Source organism: Henckelia pumila, chromosome 4 (assembly GCF_033568475.1).
Source record: "Henckelia pumila isolate YLH828 chromosome 4, ASM3356847v2, whole genome shotgun sequence".
NCBI classification, from domain to species: Eukaryota; Viridiplantae; Streptophyta; class Magnoliopsida; order Lamiales; family Gesneriaceae; genus Henckelia; species Henckelia pumila.
The window spans coordinates 107,167,469-107,188,658 of record NC_133123.1 but is presented as its reverse complement, the minus strand read 5'-3'; positions in this window follow the sequence as shown (position 1 = coordinate 107,188,658).

The following is a 21,190-nucleotide window of genomic DNA, read 5'->3' as shown; positions in this document are numbered from 1 at the left end:
TATCAAATTGCCACGGCCTACCCAACAGAATATGACATGCTTGCATAGGCACCACATCACACAACACTCCATCTACATACTTACCAATGGAAAATAGTACCACCACCTGCTTATGCACTCTCACCTCCGAACTATCATTAAACCACTGCAATTTATAGGGTTGAGGATGCTTTATAACAGGCAAACTCAACTTTTCCACCAACTCATAACTCGCTACATTAGTGCAACTCCCACTATCAATAATAACACTACATACTTTGTTATTCACAAAGCATCTAGTATGGAATAAATTTTCCCTTTGAGTTTCTCCCTCTTCCTTTTGTTGTACATTCAACACTCTCCTAGTCACTAACAATTCTCCAACCACCGCATCATATCCCTCTTCATCGGGATCCTCCAACGTAGGCATAACATCATAATTCTCTTCCTCACTCCCAGACTCAATATCACCACCAGCATTCATAATCATAATTTTTTTATTAGGACACTGACTAGCAATATGACCAAGTCCTTCACATGTAAAACATTTAATATCTCTAGAGCGAGTATTAGTAGTTTCAGGTGTACCTTTACCCACTTGTTTTGGTGCCTCCAATTTGGTGTCAAATTTTGGCTTGGATACCGACTTATTGTCCTCCCGTTTTGCAACGTTTGGACACCAAGGAGTCGACGATCCTCCATCGGTAGGAAGTCGACCAGCTCCTCTCCTCTTGAGCTGCTGCTCCACCTTCATGGCCGTCTGCACCATCTCATCCAAATCAAAATAGTGGCAAAGCTTCACTTGATCTTGGATTTCTCTATTCAAACCGCACAAAAATCTGGCCATTGTAGCTTCATTATCCTCCTCAATGTTGGCCCGGATCATCGTGGTTTCCAACTCCTTGTAGTAATCCTCCACACTTCTTGGACCTTGCTTCAGAGTTTGTAATGGCCTGTACATGTCACAATAATAATAGTTAGGCACAAACCGCTTCTTCATGACACACTTCATCTCCTCCCACGTCTCAATAGGCGGCTCTCCACACCTCCTTATTGTGGTCACTAATTGATCCCACCAGATTAACGCATAGTCTACAAACTCAACCACTGCCAACCTTACTTTCTTAAGGTCATAATAGTGATGGCAATCAAACACAAACTCCACACGCTTCTCCCATTCCAAATACGCCTCCGGATCAGACTTCCCATGAAACGCTGGAATTTTCATCTTAATACTACTAATATTTCCATCCTCCGTACTGCCCTCCGTATGTTTTCTTGTACCGCTTGTCGCCTGTGTCTACCCCCATGTACTCTTCTCTCTCCATCCTAATTCTCATCAAAACTCTCCTCATCTCATTCAAAATTATTCCCCTTCCTATCTTTAATTTTTTTTTCACTACCTCTACTCTCCTCCAATCTACTCATCCGCTCATGAAGAGGTTCCAACTCCGACCTCATCACCCTAGTAAATTGCCCCATCAATGCCTCCATTTGAACCTTGAAAATTCTTTGGTTCACACTTTCACTAGCATCTTTATTAGGATACATGGTACCTGCAAGAAAATGGTTAGTAGTAAAATTCCTCACACAAGTTCTCACAGTTCACTCCAAACGAATCACTCCAACACTCGTTTTATTTCCACTCAATTTATGTAGGATTTTGCTTTGTGTAAAAAAAAAAATGAATCAAACTCTCAAGTTCACAACTTTTAGACGCTTGAAGATCGACTCTCGAAGATTGACAAAAAAAACAAGAAGAAGAAATTTATGGATGCTCGAATTTTAACTTGCACCCAAGGATGAACAAGAACGAAAATTATCTACAAGTTATCTTGCTTCTTCTATATATATATATATATATATATATATATTGAAGCTTTTCGGTCTCTATTTTTTTTTTTTTACCGATTTCAAATCTCTTTTTTTTTTTTTTGTTGAGATAACTTGCAGCACACGACACGAACAAGAAATAGACTTAGACGAAGAATTAGAAGAAGGACGAAGAATAGATAGTCACAAAGATGTGAAAACTTACTTGTTTCAAACCTTTGCTTTGATACCAACTGATATGAATCTTATGTATGAAAGGCAACAGGACTACAATGAATCGCACCTCAATTCTATAACAAAAGAATTCAAAGATGTTGTCCCGACTTTGAAACAAGTAACAGATTTTGGAATCTCCACCTCTAGTTGAACCTGTAACTAGCAACAGAGAATTCACGATGGAAACAATCAAAGATTCAATTAGACCTTCAAAGGAACCTGTCTTTGACAACTCAATTAAAAATCAATTGACAAACGCCACAAAGCTATGAAACTTTGATAAGTTTGATTTTTGGGTAAAGCAAAAGCTTTGATAAAATTCTAGAGACAATTTTGTATTGAATAATCAATAATCAGAAATCTTAATTCTATCTCAATAATGAATGTTTTTGTTGTATTTATAATACAACTACAAATAATAAAAGATATCGCAAAATAACTTAAAAATATATCTAAAGATATGATAATATCTTCCTAAAAGTTTCCTAGTAGGAATAAAAGACTCAAAATAAGAAAATAATGCCAAATGTATCAAAAGTCTCGCACACACACAAACATGCCAAACTGTGTGTAAAAACATGAGGCGCGGACGCGCAAGGACTACGGCGGGCGCACATAGCTCTCTGGATCGACGCGCGGGCGCGCGTGGGAAGTGGCGCGGGCGCGCATAGCATTCTGTCCAAAAATCTTGAAAACACCGAATCGGGCGCGGGTGCGCATACGTCACTGTCCATGACACGTATTTTTGTGTTTTCTTTGATATTTTCTCCACTCTCTTGACTTCTTTGGACTTCAATAACATTGTAGCATCCTTCAAAGTAATCTTCAAGCATTCCAATACCTTTTTGACAATTCACCATCAACGATTGAAGTGCTTCCTTGAACTTCTTAGCTCGATCTCTCGTAATTGGTCCTCGAGGCATCTCCAACGGGTCCTTAACCATGTGATCAACATGCGAGCTATCCGTAATCGCATCAGTTCTAGGGTCCGTGAGATTTTGTGTGGAGGCAGTAGCTCACTTTTTTGAGATTTTTGGGCATGGACCCGGACACGAAGGTGGCACGAGGTCCGTGAACTTTACAGCCGAAGAATGTTGGCTCCAAATTAATGCACGGACCCAAGCACGAACATATGCATGAAGTAGCCTGATTATTTTTGTATCAACTTTGATTCAATCATGATTATTTATTATTTTCCCTAAAATGAGATTAGCAAACCCGAGGCCCCACAACAATACTAATTGATTCTATGATTTTTCCTTCATTTAGATCAGGAATTGTTGACTTATGTACTATGAAGCGATATGCATTACTATTGTATGCATATCCAATAAAAATGCAGTCAAATGTTTCAGGTCAAGTTTTAATTTTTTTTGGCTTAGGTACTTCTACTTTAGCCAAACACCCCCATACATTGACAAATTTGTAAAATGTTTTACGACCTTTCCATACTTCATATGGATTTTTATCTTTTCCTTTGTGTGGTATCTTATTAAGAATGTGATTTTCAGAAAGTATCGCTATTCCTTGGAGATTTTGAGGTAAGAAAAAAATTACTAAAAATGTGTTTGTCATTTATTTTAGAGTACGATTTTTGCATTCTGCAACTCCATTACATTGAGTATGGGGCATTAGTTTGATGAACTATGCCATAATTTGAGCAGAATTCTTTAAATGGAACAACATAATCGACACCTAGATCACTTTGAATCATCTTGGTCTTTGAACTTTATCGATTTTCGATCTCATTCTTATATTTTTTGAAAGCCTCGAAGGCTTCATCTTTGCTTTTCAATAAGTAAACATAGCAGAAACTTGTGCATTCATCAAGAAACATTATGAAGTACTTTTTCCCACCTTGTGTTTGCTCAAGTTTTAAATCGCACACGTAAGTGAGTATTATCTCAAGTGGCGTAGTGCCTCTTGTCACGAAATGGAATGGAGCTTTGGTCATATTTTATTCAACACATATCTCACACATATTTTGTGGGTTTCTTTAAACATAGGTATTATATTTAGATTTGTAATTTGTTTTTTCAAAATGTTGAAGTTTACATGTCCTAATCTTTCATGCGATAAATTAGAACTTTCAATCAAGTAAGCATAATTAATAACTATGTTCTTTGGATCGTGGCGGATAACATTCATTACATTCATCTTAAAAAGATCACTGTCTTGGTAGCATTTGCATATGAATATACCATTTTTGGTTAATACAAATTTGTCTGATTCAAAAACTAGCATAAACCCAGCCTTACTCAATAGGGAACTAGAAACTAAATTCTTACGAATTTCTAGCACATGCAGTACACACTTAAGAGTTATTTCTTTTCCAAAATAAATTTTGAGTAGGGGCGACAAAAATTCCCGAAATTTCGACCCTTCCCGATTCTCATCCCATTCCCGTCCCGAAAAAATCCCAACCCGAAATTTTTCCGACCCAAAATTTTGGATTTTTCCCATCTCGATTAATATCGGGAGAGGGATCGGGAATAAAACCTTATCCCGACGGGATTCTCGACCCGTCTCGAAATAATATAATAATATATTTTATTAATAACTTTATTAATATAATAAGCTAAATATTATTAGGTTTCAACTCATATAACACTTAATTGTGGACTTAATTCGCATAATTTTTATTGTTGGAACGATAAAATTGTAAAATCACGAAATGACACTTTATTTTTGTGTATTTTTTAAAAAATAAATTAATAATTTAATTAATTCATATTGATAATTATCTAATTAGAATAAATAAGTAGAACAAGACTCAAGAGATTAATTTGACAATCTATTTAACAAAATTTATTTAGTAATTATATCGAAAATTTTATTAATAATATCCGATATATTTTTTCTCTTAACAAAACCTTGAAACATTATCCAAAATATTTTAATATTATATGTTTTAAGTTAAATATTTATTTTTATGTATAAATATATGTTTCTAAATAGTATATTTAATAAAATAATCACATTTTTTTTATAATTCGGGATTTTCTATCCCTATCCGACGGGATCCCGAATAGTCGGGTCCCGAAATGTTTCGGGTACGGGATCGGAAGGAAAAAAAGTTTTCCGATTCTTTTCGGGACGGAAGTTGGGTGGGGGATTTACGGCACGGGTTCCGACCCTATGCCACCCCTATTTGAGATAAATATCACTGAGAGAAAATATCTAGAGGGTTTGATTTCACTTTTTTTCAACAACGACTACTTGTATTTAATTTATGCTCATTAATTCCGTTCATTTAATAGCCAAAAACACTTAAGTGTTTCTATTGGGATAAAACCCAAATACGTCCTTAAAGTTTCCTAAATTTTCCAAAAATATACTAACACTTTATTCGTTCCTAATTATGTCCCTTATTTAACAAATAGTTTCCTTAATATGTCCCTCAAACTAAAAATTGCCTATAATACCCTTATTCTAACAATTATAATTAATATTTCCTCTAGGCTCAGAAAATAGTATCAGAGCCGAGGTAATTTTATTCAGACTTAATATTATTCATTAAATCATACTTTTCTTTGTTGAGGAAGAGATTTTCAAAAAACCATGGATTCAAACAAGAGTTTGAACCAGAAGGATTTCATTTATATGAAATCCCATAAACAAGTGAATCTATTTAAAATAGATTCTTTACAACAGAACTTAAAGAGACTTAGGTCTTTTATACTCTCTGAAGAGATTAAGAAATATGATTTCTAATTCTCAATTTCTAGAGATCACATCAGATTCCTCTAAACTCTCCGAAGATCTTAGAGAAATTCAAAAGACGGTACAATATTACAGTAATCAGCTGTATGAAATACCTCGGCAGATTGGAGAAATCCTTAAAAAACAAGAAGAAATTCTTGTAACTATAAAGGATTTTAAAACTAAAATTATAAATCTAGAACATACTTCTGGTTCTAGAAAGGAAAATATAGGAGGAAGGTTACCACTCTCGTTTGGTACCGAACCTCTGTTACATCAAAAAGGTAAAACCAAAATGGTTCAAAAACCTTTAACTGATGATGAATTGATGATTAATCTTATAAAGACAGTATCAAAGAAAAACACTATCTGATGACTACTTTAGAAAGATTAAATCTCGAGGATCTACAAGATCTTGCGGATTCTTTTTCGAATCTTAAAGTAGTAGATCTAAAAATGAATTCTCCTAAGGGTGAACAACCCATAGGAAATCCCCCGAGATGTGTGGTTAAAACAGAACAATACTATGAGTTTCATGTTGGAGAAAATTCACATCCAGCAGGAACCAGATCAAGAAGGAGTAATATACCAATACATCAAACTCCTTATGGAAAAACCATTTTAGACCCGATACATCCTTATGGGGTTATGTTAAACCTGGATGTTCTGGACTTAAAAAACAGAGAAAATCTCATAGATGTTTGGACATCAGCCATGAGAATAGCAACAGGAACTTTAGATCTCAATAAAGAAGGATTTATCAAACTTCTGGAAATGAGTCTAATGGGATCTGTCAAGATAGCTTGGGAAATGACCATGCCAGAAACCAAGTAATCAATCTTAGCAGGAGAATCACTTAGCGAGATTGGAGGAAGAATGGCCACCCTTTTCAAAGCACAATTCATAGGGGTAGACTATTTCAATAATCAAAATACAGAGAAAAAGAGAAAATATACTCAAGCTCTGTATAGCCTCGAGTTACATGATATCTGTTTAGTTGATGAATATATTATGTTATTCACCAAATAAAGATGGAATTCGGGAGTTGAAGAAAATGTAGCCATTTAGCTATTTTTCGCAAAAATGCCAAGCCCCTGGAGAGAAATGCTGATAAAAGAATACGTTCCAGGTAATCTTGATACTATGGCAAGACGTGCCTCTTTTTTGAAAGGAAAATTGGCGGAATGGTGTCATATGGCAGTATTACAGAAGAACTACAAGAAAATAAGGGATATTAACAAGCATAATCCTCTATGTTGTAGAGAAAATGACCTCCCTACAGTTATAGGAATAAATCACAGGGATTTAAAAGGAAGAAATTCAGAAATAATCCCTACAATAAAAGAATGAAAAGTTCTTGGAAACCAAGAACATTTTGGTCCAAACAAAAGGCCAGATCTTATAGATCAGGTAGAAGAAGTGGACCTACAAGAACATACCCAGCAACAAACTCATCACAAGGCAGGGGAAGAACAACATCTAGAAGAACTTTCAGAAGAACTCATACGAGAGCAAGTGAAAGTTTCAATGATTGCAACTGCTGGACATGTGGAGCAAGAGGACATATATCTACAAACTGTCCAGAAAACGAAAAAAAAGGGAGTTAAACTCTTTGAAGCAACACTAGATATGGATGATGCGATATTATTTCAAGATCTAGTCCAAGTATATCAATTTGAAGATATCCCCTCAGATGAAAGTATATACGAAGAAGAGATATTGTTTAGCCAAGATGAATCTGAAAATGAATCAGAATCAGAATCAGAATAAAGAAGAAGTTTTTCGACACGAAACACATGAGAGTTTGGCTGGATTTTTTAGTCAAACCACGATATCTCATAATATGGTCCAAAGGATTATGAGAGAAAATCCAACATTACAGAAGTACCAAGGATTTTCGGCAGGACAAGTAGAGAGGGTCTTAGGCAACCTAGGGCTAAGAAAAAGAAGACATCATTTGATTTACAAAGTATCAAGAAGGGAAATGGCAATCCTGATGGAGTTAACAAGTAATCAAATAGAGATGCAGTTAATTCCTTTTGAAGAAGTAAGAGAGGAATTGCAAAAGCTGAAAAGTAAGGTAGCAAGAACGATTTCTTGGATTCATATTGGAGCAATCCAAATAATGATCAAGGCAACTTTTAAAGAAGGAATAGATTCACCCATAGATATCGTAGTATGTGATAAAAGAATGGGGAATATCCAAGATTCTATTCTGGGTACGATCTCAGGAAATCTATGTGTAGGAAAAATTGTAGGAGTTATTTATCCAAGAATAGCCTACAATTTAGCTGACAGAGACTTTAGTCGAGCCTTGACATTGCATCAAAACTTCAAAAAAAAAAGATTAATGAAGGAAGGTAATAGACCATATTCTATTACTTATCAAATTTCATATGCTCTTTCTAATACGCACCATTCTGAATTATTTATTAGAAATGAGTTTACTGAAATTCCAGAAATCTTTGGAAAAGTTGCTCAAGCAATATACCCGGAAAGAATCGAGTTTCCTTTAATTCAGGAAACAGACATTCAAATACAAGATAAACCGGTTCTATACAGAGATCTAAAAATAGAACCCCGAAGGTTATCTTTTCAAGGTGACCGAATGACAAGTCGAAGGTAGGAAAAATCTCCTATTTAGGAAATTCCACCTGAAGAAAAGGAGTTTTCAATAATAGGAAAACTTAGATCTCCAGAAGGATGGAAAGAAGTCAAAATAGTATTCGAAATTACAAGTCACAGGAACCAATTTCCTTGTAACTCGATTTACTATTTAGAGCAGCAGATAACAGGAACTTACCAAGGATTAATAAATATTGGAGAATTGGAAGTTCAAATCTGTGGAATTCCAGGAAAAGAAGTGGATAAGCTCATTCTTGGCCTAGAGTTTCTGGAGGACCATAAACCATGGAAACGCCTTGAAAAAGGAATAGAGTTTATGGCAAAAGAAAAGACTTGGAGGATTCAATAAAAATTCTACGAGATGGAAAACCAAGAGAATTGGATAAGGAACAATCCCTTAATCAGATTCGAAAACTCTGTTTACAAACAGAGGAAGAAGCAATTGTTGAAATTAGTAAGTCATGAACATGATTTACTAGAACACATTGAAGAAGTGGAAATGAGTAACCATACTCTACCTTCTGAGGTTTTAGGAAAACTAAAGGTAAATAGTCTTAATCGGATTACTGGGTTACAACACAGTCTGTTAAAAATGGCGGGGACATTTAGTAATTCCTTTAAAAAATGACAACAAGTCCTTTCTCCATATACATTCCAATAGGGATGTTGTACGAACAATATAAGGCTGAATATTTTGCAGCTTATATTGACTCGAGAGCAGGAATTTGTACAGCAAAAAGAGGAGTCTTCCCTGAAGAATGTGAAGAAGAATTGCCAAAAATTGCTAGACGAGATTTCTCTCAAAGAATTTTAATTCTTTGCAAAGGAATAAAACAAGCAGAGATCCTTATAGGAGGAGCAGGTCAAACACCTTGGTACAAGGTAAAGACACCACCAATCTATTTCCATGATATAGGAGCTGATATCCTATTAGAAAATAACTTCTTACAAATGTTTAAGAAGTACACACAAGACAATGAGTCAAGAATACTTATGTTTACTACAATTTGTGATCATAAAATTATCGTTCAACGACTCAAGGTTGCTTTTTATCGATAAATACCGATAATATTTCGTAGCCAACGTGGTGATAAAGGACAACTTTTTCACCCAAAAATGAAAGATCCAAGAAGGTTTGAAGAAAACATGTTGAAAATAAAAACAGAATAAGAACTCCAAACAGAGGATACGAAGCTTCTCAAAGTAACTCTGAATCACAGAGATGTAGAGTTAGAAAATAAGGTATCCCTTGAAGATGTCAAAAAAAGGCTCAAAGAAAGTTACAACGAGCATCCTTTGGCATGGTGGGATAGAAATCAACTCAAAACCAGTCTTACTCTAAAGGAAGGCAAAGAGTATGAATTCGTCAGATATAAGCCTATACCACTGAACATAACAGATCAAAGGGATATGAGAATGATTATCAAGGAACATTTGAACCTTAGTCTAATCAAAGAAGGAGTTTCACCATATAGCAGCACAGGTTTTCTGGTCAGAAATCATGGTGAAATAAAAAGAGGAAAACCCAAGTTAGTTATTAACTACCAAGGTATTAATAAAATCCTGAAATTTGATGGGTACTTCATACACAAAAGAGAACATCTAATTAGATGTGTACGAAATGCTAGAGTGTTCTCAAAATTTGATTGTAAGTCTGGATTTTACCAGATTCGAATGGAAGAAGGAAGTAAGAAATTCACAGCCTTCTCTACACCACAAGGACATTATATATGGGAAGTTATGCCTATGGGATTGGCTAATGCACCCCAAATATTTCAAAAAAAGATGGATAATCTTTTTAAAGATTATTTCAACTTCTTGTTTTTTTATATTGATGATATTCTTATAGCATCAAAAAACATAGATGAACATATTAAACATTAAGAGATTTGCTCTAAACTTTGTACACAAGAAGGACTGGTTTTATCTGAAAAGAAAGCAGTCATAGCAACAAGAAAAATTGAATTCCTTGGAATTGAGATTGATGAAACTGGAATAATTCTACAACCTCATATTGTGGAAAAGGTAAAGAATTTTCCAGATAAAATCAAAGATGTAAAACAACTCCAAAGTTTTCTAAGCGTAGTTAATTTTGCAAGGATGTTCATAAACAATCTGGCAATGTATAGAAAGGTGTTTAGTCCTTTGTTAAAAAAGGATGCAAGGTTTATATGGACCGATAAACATACTAAAGGGGTGAACCAATTAAAGGAGATATGTAAGAATCTCCCAAAAATGGCTATACCCGTGGATGAAGATGATCTGGTGTTATTTACAGACGCCAGTGACGAATGGTGGGCAGCAGTTCATACTAAGATCACTCCGGATGGAGAAATACCATGCAGATATTATAGCGGTCTTTTTTCAGAATCTGAGGCTATCAGATGGCATATCAAAGAAAAGGAATTTTATGCAGTTAAAAGGGCTTTCGAAAAATGGCCATTATTTTTACTTGCTAAAAAATTCACTTTGAAGGTTGATAATACTCAGGTAAAAGCTTTTCTAGGGAATACGATTGAATCTAAACCTGAGAAGGATAGGTTATTAAGATGGCAAGTTTTATGTCAAAATTATATTTATGATATTGTTATTATTAAATCTCATGAAAATATTCTTGCAGATTTCTTAACAAGAGATGGAAGGCAGTGACGTAGATTCCATCATGAAAATGCAGAGGCATTTCAGGGAACACCTTGGGTTGCTTCAAACCGAGTTCAACCAGCTTGTCATAAGTGCCGATATGGCGGGCAGGTTACAACAAGCTGATGGGATCAAAGTATCCAATCAAATCACAGGATGTATGCAAGCTCAAACTCAACTATGGGCTGCTATTCAAGGGCCAATTATGCGTGCCATAGAAAAACCACTAGTTTCTCAAAAACAAGAAATACAGCCACCGGTTGTAAAACAATATGTTGAGGATTCTAATACTCAAGAAACAAGCGCTAATCTATCATCAGCTTTTGATGATCTAGATAAAGCAACAATTGATAAGGATAACTCATCAATTCAACCCTCCGCCTCTAGGGTAAAAGAGGAAGAGATCAATCTTAGGCCCCACACTGACAAGGGCAAATCTAAGATTGATACTAACCCAGCTGTAATTTCTCCATTTCAGGTTTATCAACAAAGATGGGAGAAATTAAGTACAAGAAGTGAAATCAACCCGATCACTAGCAGGGTTGATGTTGCAGGAATATATCCAAGGGTTTGGCTAAAAAACAATGTCAATCCTAAGGATGTAAAGCTATGGTATGAATTTGGGGCTCTAGCCTCAGTTTATACAACTTCACCAGGCTTCCAGGAAATATCACAACTACCAAAATGGATTTAGGAAGCAGTCCAAGAAACATGGGCAAATAATGATCATTTGTCCAGAGGAGATGTGCTCGAGTTATACTTCTTTAGTGCAGCTCCAGAACCAACAGGGAAAGGATCACACGAGCCCTTTCATTTCATCAAGCTAAGGAGACCAGACATGAATAATCAAAGACTTATCAAGGATCCTATATCTGAAGAAATACCATTGGTGTCCACCTTTGGAGAAAAAATGAAATTTCAACCAGAAGGGCATGGGGTATTTGGGTTTGTCTCACCGAGATGGACAAGGTCAAGTTTCCGTTCAAATTTTATCAAAATTATGTGAACGGATCATTCCTGTTAAACACAATGACAGGAAAAACTAAGGCTTTTGCGGAAGAAGTTTTCGAAAAGAAGAAGAACATTTTGTGGAACAACAAGCTGCCGGGGAGTAAAGAAACTCGCCGAAAATTTTGTAACATGGCTCATATCGGAAGATGGTCAGAGAATATCTGCCCAGAATGTCCAAACCAGAAGGAGCCAGAATTCAGAAAAACCTTCAAACCCCAAACGGATCGAAAAGATTTTTCCGAGACAAGCAAAGATGGACAAGGACCACCAAAACCGCGTTTCCCCAGGGGCCCATTGCAAAAGCAAAAGATGGGGACAACAATAAAGAAGGCATGTGAGGAGAATAAATCCAAAAGAAAAAGTCAAGAATGTGACTCCTCCACTAGTAAAAGATGCCATCGGGCATGTGACTCGCACTAGCAAAAGATGCCGTCAATAATGGCATAAAGAATTCAAGACAGCTGTAAGATTCCCTGAAGTTTCTCGGTGAAACGAGTGGAACTTCGGCTATAAATACAGGATTTTAAGGAAGCTGAAGACATCGATCATTTCCTTCAGTTTTCTTACAAATAAAACATTGTAATATTTATGTTTCTATTGTATTAAGTTTTACTTTTATGTATTTCAAGAACAAGGCTACCATGAGTAGCTAAACAAGTTATCTCCTCCTCTTCAAAGGAGGCTGATTTATTTAATAATATGTTGTCTGAATAAATTTCCGAAGCTCTTCTCTATCATGTTATTTTATCTAAAAAATTAAGCTTTTACTATACGCCCTAAGGTAGGAAACGAAATAGGGTTGTGCTAGCTGTTGCTAAAGGAGTCTGTGTCAGGAACCATCGGCTGCGATCGCGTGGTTTGGTTGTGAGGAACAACCTGTAAAACCTGGTGGACATAACCCGGAAAAAGTGTGGTCAAAGAGGTATTCTGCTTTAATTTACTGACGGAAGCATGATGGAATTAAGCCTTTAAATTTTAAATAGGGAAATAAAGGGTAGAATGGGCATTATTTAGTTTTAAGGACAAATTCAAGAAACTATGTAATGAATCAGGGATATATTTGGAACATAAAAAGTGAAAGGGATATAATACGGAAAATGGAAAAGATACAGGGATATATTTAGGAATTGTCCCGTTTCTATTTCCCTCTCCCGAGCAACAAATGGAATGTATCAATTAAGATTCGATTCCAATATCCCTATTAAAAATTTAAGCTAAATGTTATGTGATAAATGATGTTCTTTCAAAAGCTTTGTTAAAGTTATACACTCTCCCGAGCTATATAAACATTAATAGTATATTTTCTAATGGTTTTATTCAAAATCCCCTCTTCCGACCATCAATTTCAAATAAATATGAGAATTAAATTATTGATCAAGTAATTGAAAGACAATAAATTATAGAATATACAATTAAATTAAGGGAATTCAATCCAATAATTCAAAAAGTCATAGAAGTTTCCTCTACTAAGCTACATCATCCTCTAGACTTAAAAAGTTTAGTTCATGATAAAAAATAAGTAAAACAAATCATGTTCTTCAAACTAGACATCAATTAGGAATTTAAAATCTTAAGTAAAAAAATAACAAATCCGAAAAATGCGACTCTATCCCAAGTTACGCGATCTTCGTCGTTGCTGTTGTTGTTCTTCAAGTTCTCTGCTTCTGGTTCAGAATTCCCAGCCTTCCAATCTCTCTAAATCTCTTACATTTTGCTCTGTGTTTTGTTTCTAATATGTGCGGCTGCCTTTTTGATGTGTTTCTATGTGTTTTTATATAGGTTAGAGTCTAGCTCAATGCCTGTCAATCGAAGCCCAACAAATCGAGTGTTTCAATGTTCCAAAATTCTGCAAGTTTTGTTTTCTTTCTTCTCACGCAGCAGGAGCACAGAAGCTCTCTTATCAAGCACTGAAGCACTTCAATTTTCATACTTGGAGCGCTAAAGCTCTTCTAAAGTTGCGCTGCTGCTCTTCCATATGCGAACTTTGAGCCCAGAAGCTCTTCCATATTTGCGCTGAAGCGCTTCTTCTTCTTTCCTTCTTGTGCTTCAGCTCAACAATCTTAGCACTTATGCTCTTTGCTTTCGTATCTTCAAGTGCTTCTACCCTTATCTTAAGCTCTTAAGCTCTTCCAAACTAGTTTCCAGGGGCAGCTGCTCTTCCGAACATCGTAGCAGCTCCTTTTTCTCGTCAAACCAGCGTTGTTGCTTCTTATTCCAGCGCTACTGCTCCTCATTCCAGCGAACAGAATTCTTAAAAAATCATATCTCACGTTCTAACTATTTTATCGATTTGAAATTTTGACAGCAGATTTAAAACATCTTGAATTTCATTCTAAACGGTGGAGATTGGATTTGGATCTCTCTAAAATATCAGATAAATTTTGAAAACTTGCAGATTTGTTATTCTTTCTTCTGGCTCTTCTCGGTACTTAATTTTCAATCCTTTCATATCACAAAAACAACAATAAATACGCATAAAACTCAATCGATACATCACAAAAGCCAAGTCAAATCATATGTAAATTAAGTGCATAAATTGCACTTATCACCCTAGTTCGTAGCTTTCGAATGCACTTTGAAACTATCGATCGTCCTAGAGGTGGAATAGGGTCGGAACCCGTCCAGTAAACCCCCTACCCAACTGTCGTCCCGAAAAGAATCGGGAAACTTTTTTTTACTCTCGATCCCGTACTTGAAACATTTCGGGACCCGACTATTCGGGATCCCGTCGGGTAGGGAGAGAAAATCCCGAATTTTTTTTCATGTTCAAGATTTCGTTCAAAAAATAAAAAAATGTGATAATTTTATTAAATATACTATTTAGAAACTTATATTTATAAATAGAAATAAATATTCAACTGAAAACATATAATATTAAAATATTCCGAATAATGTTTCAAAGTTTTGTTAAGAGAAAAAATGTATCGGATAATTATTAATAAAATGTTCGGATACAATTACTAAATAAATTTTGTTAAATAGATTGTCAAATTAATCTTTTGTATCTTGTTCTACATATTTGTTCTAATTAGATAATTATAAATATGAATTAAGTAAATTATTAATTTAATTTTTAAAAAAAATACACAAAAATAAAATGGCATTTCGTGATTTTACAATTTGATCGTCCCAACAATAAAAATTATGCAAATTAAGTCCACAATTAAATATGAGTTGAAACCTAATAATATTTATCTTATTATATTAATAAAGTTATTAATAAAATATATTATTATATTATTGAAAGAGTTGATGCCACGCTAGCCAAGTTGTGGCTAAGGGCTTTGAGAGTCTCTTATTGTAAACAATCTTTGTTTAATATAATTTACATTCATTAATGGCATTTTCTTTATCTTTCTTCATAATGTTATATTGTGATATACTATTGTTATTTTGATAAAGACCTTGAATATACTATAGTGTAAGTAAGATGAGATAGTGAATAAAGAGAAATCACTATCATGAAACACATCGTATAGTCACTGTATATTCTAAACAGTTCCTAGTCAATTGAGTCATCCGCAAATAAGGATAAGGATCGCTCGAGATCGAGACTAGCATTTGTGATGCCAAGTACCACGTTTCATTGGTATGAAACATAGAGATGTTCAAAACATGCAAATGGATATTCATATGATGAATGATCGAACTACCCTATTCGGACTTTCCAAGTGGTTATTATTAATTGAGTGGATAAGTCCGCGGTTTTGGTTGTACACCATTAGTCCTTACTGCTTGAAACATCATGGAGACTCTATATGCTAGTACTATACTTTGACTCGTTTACCGACTCTATGAGGGTCATCAGGTGTCTGGATTGGGTACAGTTATGACACATATAGGAGTCGATGCTTTGTTGTCAAGGATTCACCACACGCTTGCGAGTGTGGATATCCTATGCGATCTGAGGAGATATTAGTGTGAAAAATCTCTGGCCAGAGTACTCGATGTGATTTAGGTTACTTGGTTTCCTAGTAGCACATGCGATGTCACTATTTGATCTTCAAGATGCATTGCATAGTTATCGAATCTCGAACGACTCTCGATGTACCAATGGTTGTTGATTCGATCGGGATATATGGATGAAGGGACCATATTGTACTCTAACCAAAACCTACTGGTTCTTACAGGCACTATCAGTGATACATAGGGAATCATGGGGCGATGTTGCTAGGCGCTCTTATCATGATTCGATGGGTAATTCGGAGATTGTTGTTCCGAGTCACAAAGAGTTGTGAGCCCACGACTAGCTGTATCCCTGAACCATTGAGGGTCACACAAGTAATGGATTACTAATCCCCGTTGAGATAGTTAAATTTAAAGAGTTAAATTTAGCAAAAGAGAAGTTGGACTTCTTAACTAAAGGGAGTGGAATTTCCTAAAATGACATAGGGATGGGCATTTTTGGAAATCACTGAATTCGGATTCAGAAAAATTATCTTGACTTTAAATGGTGCAGAAATGGTTTCTATGCACATTGCTAAAATCAGTTTATCAATCGGAGTCATGATGAATTTTATATTAATTTCTATAATAACAGGCTTGGCTTGTTGGGCTTAAGTCATGGATTATGGGCCCTAAGGAGTTAGTGTCCTATTAGACATATAACTTAATCCAGTCTAGAAATTAAATATATATATGTGTAATTTTCGAAAAACATGATTATTCCAACCTTGCAAATTTTCAAAAATCACAATATATTTTCTAAGGGGATTTTCGAAATTCCCTTCTCCTTTTTGAGAGAATTCAGTCTGTGATTTTTTCTGAAAAATTACATTCTGAATTGACAGATCAAATCTGTTTAATCTATTCGATAAACATCTGATTGATTTCTAGTGCAATCAATCAGAGGGTTTCTGTTTTCTGTTCGTGTACCTAATTCAGGAGTTGATCGAGCGAGTCATCAGTTCCTGGGATTTACAACAAGAGCAGAAAATTCTATTGATGCCCATAATCAAGCCATAGCTTGAAGAGGTAAAATTTTAATTGTTATTATTATTTTACATGTTGATTTTAATCGTTACGATTTGATACCTATGATATGGAATCGTTCCATATAATAAAATAAAAAATTTTAAACTTTTGCTGTACCGGGTATCACATCTTTGATCCGAGAACACGTGTTCCAACAGTGGTATCAGAGCCAGGTTGCTCTCAGATCAAACGATTAAAATTAATCGATTGTAAAAAATTTTTAGCCTCGGTTTTTGAAACAAAACAAAATTTTAAATTAAAATTTTTTGAAGGGCAACACGGGCAGCGACGAGCTGCCCAGCTTCATGTGGGCAGCCCTGTCCTACGTGGAGGCGGGGCTGCCCAGGAACGTCCCGGGCAGCTCGAAAAATTAAAATTTGATTTTTTAAAAGAATTTTAGATTTTTGAAATTTTAGTTGTTAGTCCGATCGAAAATTGTTTTTGATTGGTCCACAAGGCATCGGGTCAAATTGTTTGAGTCCGAAATTTTTAAAATTGATTTTTGGATAAATTTGAATTTTTGGAAAATTTATAAATTTTATCCGTTAAATTAGATTTTATAAAATTAATTATTTTGGTACAATTGATGATAAGATATGATCTTATTAATATATTAGATAAAATTTGATTTTATCTTTTTAATTATGTTGGCATTGCATATTATCCAATTATTTAATTATTGAATTAATTATTGAATAAAAGGATGATCGATTGCCATGACCAATTTCGTAAGTGTATGTTAGGTTGTTTACATTTGGTTTTATTGTTGTTGGGTTTTATTAATGGGCTTGGTTTATGACTCAATTTGAATTGTCATTTGTAATAAAAAGTGGGTCTGGTTTATGGCCCGTTCCCACCCTTAAATATGCATCCCCTACTTGTCATCGAAATTTATTGTAAATTTATTAAACTTAGTGGGAGATAAAGATTTGAATACAATGGTGGGCCCAGCAGACAATAAAGACCGAAGAAATGTAAATTGGAAGCTCAATGTAATAGGATTGCATTGCATACTTGCATATCACCTAGGATTGGACTTAGACTCGTGATTGGCAACCACGGGTCGATTAGTTCTTGGGATCGATCATCCTTTAATAATATATATGATATTATTGTTGTATGCATGTTTAGACTAAATTGCATGAATCCCGCAAGCATACAAAGATTGAATGATGAGACAAATTTTCAAAACAAAATCCCTCATTTTAAATATGATTTAAAATTGATATCAAGATAAACAAAAGGGAATTTAAATATTGTTTAAATGTTCCTACCTTCCATCAACGATCAATGTATGAGATGCTATCCGCGGGCACGGTCCGGCTCATATTATTGGGGGGGACTTGTTCGTCGAAAAGCTGTACATTGGATCGACACATGTTGTAAGTTGGGTGGAACTCCCATGGGATTTCTCATATTATTGGGGATCCACATGGCGACTGTCCATCACAACTTAATATTGATGGGTCAGCTTCACATGTCACAATAAACAGAGTCATATTATTGGGCTCTTATTGGACATGAGGTAAAAACATGCAGATTGCTTTGGAAGCAATTGGGCTCTACCTTTTGAAAATTATGGTTGACTGATATTATTAGGGACTATGATTTGTCAATTGTACTCCATGTTCTCACTAAAGAAAATAGTTTCTCATTTTCACTAGAGGGTAGTGAAATCGTTAAAATAGTGGGAGTGAAATTCATAAAATAAATCTTGCCATATTTTATGTCTTAGTAAATTAATTAAGCAATCACCGATAATTATCTGCTTTCATGTCAGTATATCATTATGATGAATCTTTGTAATCCACATATCTCAATTCTCAAACAAAACAAACTGAGTGGCGCAAACTATATGGAATGGTTCCGTAAGTTAAAAGATTGTCCTGAGTTCGGAGAAGATTTTCTACATGCTAGAAAAGGCTCCTCCGAAAACAGCCCCAGCTGATGTAACTTCGGAAAGGTTGGCCGAACTAGAGAAATGGTAGGACCATGATCTCAAGGCCAAATGTTACATGCAAATATGGACAAGTCTAAATAAGTTTGCCATCACTGCAAGAAACCAAGTTACTGGAAGCACAACTGCAAAGAATATATATATCGAGTAGTTACGAACTGCTAAGGATATATTTTATAATGAAATAAATGTTTCACTTAATACTACTTCTTGGGTATTGGATACCAGATGTAGATCTCACATTTGCAATGAGTTACAGATGATGACAAGTAGTAATAGGCTAAGGATGGGTGAGACCCAGTTAAGGCTCGGGAATGATTCCAGAGTTGAATCCAAAGCTATGGAAAACATTTGTCTGATTTTGCAAAACAATTTTAAGCTATATTTTGAGAGAGATGTTTTTATTTGTGCCAAGATTTCATTAAAACATTATTTCAATTTCTATTCTTGATAGAGAAGATTTTTCTTGCAATTTTGCGAATGAGATTTGCAATATTTACAAGAATGAATGTTTAATTTGAAATGGAAAATTTAAAAATGATCTATATAACTTAAAATTAAAAGACGTTCTAATTATTTATGTTGATAAACCGGTAACAACAAATAAAAGGAAAAATGATAGTCAAAACCCGGCAAACCTTTGGCATGCTAGGCTAGGTCATATTTCCTCAAGGAGGATGAACAAGCTAGTGGGAGAGGGCATGTTTGATATGTCTGATATTAACTCTCTACCAACTTGTGAGTCCTGCCTAAAAGAAAAAATGACTAAAACTCCTTTCAAAGGAAAACCTGAGCGTAGTCAAAATCTGTTGGATTTGATCCATATAGATGTTTGCGGCCAATTTAGTATTGGTACTAAATTTGGTCACACCTACTTCATTACCTTTACTGATGATTATTCTAGGTATGGGTATTTATATTTGATGAAATATAAGTCTGAATCATTTGAAAAGTTCAAAGAATTCAAGGATGAAGTAGAAAACAAATTAGGTAAAAGTATTAAAGCACTTCGATCGGATCGAGGTGAAGAATACTTAAGTACCGAGTTTTTGGGCTATCTAAAAGAGAATGGGATTCTCTCTCAGTGAACTCCTCCTATGACACCTCAGCTAAATGGTGTTTCGGAGCGTCACAATCGAACATTGTTGGACATGGTTCGATCTATGATGAGCTTCACTGAGCTTCCACCTTCGTTTTGGGGCTATGCGCTTGAAACGGCGGTATTGTTGTTGAACAATGTCCACACTAAAGTAGTGAACAAAACTCCATATGAATTATGGACTGGCAAAACTCCTAAGTATTCGTACTTGAGGATTTGGGAATGTAGTAGCCCGAACCCTAATTGAGTAATTAAGGATTAATGCTAATTAAATAAATTGGGGATTGGACGGATCGGAAGCTCCGAAGGGACGATCGGAAGCTCCGATCGGGATCGGAAGCTCCGATGAGGATCGGAGGCACCGATGATATTACGTCATCCATGACGTGTGGCTGGATCGGAAGCTCCGATCAGGATCGGACGTTCCGATCACCCCTATCCGGAGTCATCAAGTGATATTTTGACACGTGGCAGATCAGGATCTTCGGAAGCTCCGATGGCAGGATCGGACGTTCCGATCAAGGTTCGGACGTTCCGATCAGGGATCGGAAGTTCCGATCGTTGTCTATAAATAGAAGGCCGAGACTTCATTTCTCCTTGCCAATTCCGGATTTCCTCTCTATTTCTAGTCATATTCGAGCTGTTCTAGTCTTCTTAGGCTTGGTCCGGAGGTCGGAGAGGCGTCGGTAGTCGTAGCAGAGTTGTGCCCAAGTTATGGAGGCATCGACATCAAAGGGCTAACGACGGACGAAGGTATAGCTTTTGCTTCCTATAAATATTTAGGAGTATGCAATAGCTTAGTTAAGGCTTTAGAGCACTGTAATGATAGTAGTATCATTTCGCTGTGTAGGCGGACTTTAGGCTTGGACTTAGAGCTGGTAGTGCCTACCTGGTATTTGAGGTACGAAAGTACTGTTCGAGATATCCTGACTGAGTATGCATGTATTATGTGACTGCATGATTTATATGCCATGATATTATGCTGCATTCATTTGCATCTTGCTGTATCTCTTTCGAGATGTCTGTTAGTAGGGTTGTACCCTATCCTGTTAGTGGATGGACTTCCATCGATTTGGGTCCGGCGTATCCACAGTTATCTCGGTATGGGAGCCACCTCCTGAAGCGACGGCACAGCGTGCTACATACCAGGGCCC